Genomic DNA, 2,750 nt, shown 5'->3' with positions numbered 1-2,750 from the left:
GAGGTTCTGACATCAGCTGTCGTGTTTGTTAGGTAGGGCCAAGCTGGAAGCCACAGACTGCAGGAATCAGGTCAGAATCAGCCCAAGTCAGAAACATGAGAAGTCAAGAGATGGTCCAGGAAAGGGCATCATTGGCAGCCAAGACAAGCACCTCATTTACTGTGTGTGAGAGCACACACAGGAAGACTGTATAGACTCACACCCTCCCCCTCAGCTGCTGGCTCTGGTCAGATCCTGAGCTGTTGTAAAGCTGTTTGCAACCTGCTGCCAGGTTGAAAGGCCAGCAGTGCTTCAGAGGTGTGGCCACAACCTGCTAAAGAGGCTTTGATCCATGCAAAAGTTTTACACAGCTCAGCCATCTTCCATCTCTGTGGTCTGCTACCTTTAGAAACCACCTCCACCATGGATTATGAACCCCCAACTGGTTTGCAATGCTAGAAATGTGTCAGTGCAAGTGGGAATGGGAAATGATTGAGAGAGTCCAGCAGAGGGCTAGGAGGGTGATTAGGGGACAGGAGGGCATGGCTGATGAGGAGAGGCTGAGGGACCTGGGGCTGCTTAGTCTGGAGAGGAGAAGACTTAGAGGGGACTTGATAAATGTTTATAAGTATCTGAGAGCTGGACAGGAGAGGGAGGACAGGCTCTGCTCACTGCTCCCTGGGATAGGACAAGGAGCAGTGGGTGTAAGTTGCAGCAAAAGAGGTTCCACCTCAACACAAGGGCGAACTTCTTTACTGTAAAGGTCACAGAGCACTGGAACAGGTCCCCAGAGAGGTTGTGAGGTCTCCTCTGGAGACTTTCAAGGCCTGTCTGGATGTGTTCCTCTGTGATCTGTGTTAGACAGCACTGTCCTGCTCTGGCAGGGGAGTTGGACTGGATGATCTCCTTGGGTCCCTTCCAACCTCTACCATCCTGTGAGTCTGTGATTCTGATTTACTGCAGTCTTGAAGCTCTAATGAGAGCTGCAACAAGCCCCTGATGGCAATTCAGAGAGTCCACAGTTGTGTGAGCTGCCCTGGCTGCCGCATCTGCTGCCTTCATGGCTAACTCAGAGCTCTTTCCTTCACCTGCTATCTGTTACTCGCTTCTTGCACCTCAGAGCTGCCTTCTGGGTGGCAGAGGTACTGCTACCCAGAGCGGGAGGAATGTGTCACTGCTTGCTTGCCGGGCTAATACCAGCCTTCTAGGGCTTTTACTCCTTACAGAGACACTAGAAAGTACTTTTTTCCTTGGGAGAACAGCCCAGGAAAATAAAGATTGTGTTTGTCTGCCATAGGCACTTAACATTTCAGCGTCTAAATATCTTCCCCAATTTTTAGTGGAGTTTCTTTTCCCCATCAAGAAGGGACACATTGACAATACTGCTAAAAAAATAATCACATTTTGCTCATAACATCTGGCTGGTGGAACACTCTCACCTCTCAATGTAATAAGCAATAAGTTCCCCCTATTATGAATGTTTAACTTGATGCTTCTGGAATTTAGTGGATCTCATGTTTTAGGATACAACTCTTCAAGCTTGCACTGAAGCATTGATTTTTCCATGTGGTGATTTTTGGTTTTATAGTATAGGGTACATGATGAGTTTACTGAGGCTGGGATGTGAATCCTAGTTTGGTAAGTCTAAGTAAACCAGAAATCCAAAAGACTCTACAGAGCCCTACTGTTTTACACATTTTTCTCCTTTACATAGAGATTCTGCCTGGGTGCAGGCACCCAGAACCAAAATCATAGAATCAAGCAGGTTGGAAGAGACCTCCAAGATCATCCAGTCCAACCGAGCACCCAGCCCTATTCAGTCAACCAGATCATGGCACTAAGTGCCTCATCCAGGCTTTGCTTGAACACCTCCAGGGACGGTGGCTCCACCACCTCCCTGGGCAGCCCATTCCTAACATCCAGCCTATACTTCCCCTGACACAACTTGAGACTGCGTCCCCTTGTTCTGCTGCTGGTTGTCTGGGAGAAGAGACCAACCCCACCTTTCTTACTCTCAGTAGGAGTGAACTGACATCTCTGTTGAGTCAAGATGCAAGAATATTAGGAGTAGCCTGTAAGGAATGAACACTGCAAACTAGGAGCTTTCCTTTTTATTACTCCACAGAGCTTCCAACTTCTTCATGAGAAGGATGCCTGCTTTGCAGATATCCCTCCTCGAGGACCTCGAGGCTATTTTTCTATATGAAAACCTAGGTGTTGTTAAGTAGAAAATTTCCTCCCTTTCCTAAAGAAGCTTTTTCTGGAAGCCATGTGAAGAAACAAGGAGAGGCTGCAGAACATGAAAGGAAAAGCAAAGAGCAGCGTTTACACATTCACCTACAGAAACTCTTCTCCCAGCCTGAGCAGGGAAGGTGGAGTCTGTGATGATAATTTGTTTAATAGGATTTGCTGGCAGCCGGAGGTGTGTCCTCCCTTTTCCTACCTTCTGAGAGCACAGTGGCTTTTAGGGCACGCTCCCACATGTTCCCTCACACAGAAGGTGATCCGCCTGACCTGTTCGGCTGTTTATTTCAAAGTTGCTAACACGTTTCTTTCCAGAGGAACTCAGAGATACATCGGGAGGATGACTGCTTCTCAATTCTAGAGTTCAGAAAATGCTAGAAGCGTAAGGCATTGATATGTGGATTCCTCAGTGCCGCATACGATCTTGGTGAGGGGTAGGCTGCTGGCAAGCTGCTTCTAAATCAGACACACCTTTGGGTTGGGCTATTTTGGAAACTAAGTACTTGATGAGGCTCAAGGTATGGTCT

The sequence above is a fragment of the Pogoniulus pusillus genome, chromosome 15, assembly GCF_015220805.1.
Source record: "Pogoniulus pusillus isolate bPogPus1 chromosome 15, bPogPus1.pri, whole genome shotgun sequence".
NCBI classification, from domain to species: Eukaryota; Metazoa; Chordata; class Aves; order Piciformes; family Lybiidae; genus Pogoniulus; species Pogoniulus pusillus.
This window is presented reverse-complemented; position numbering follows the sequence as displayed.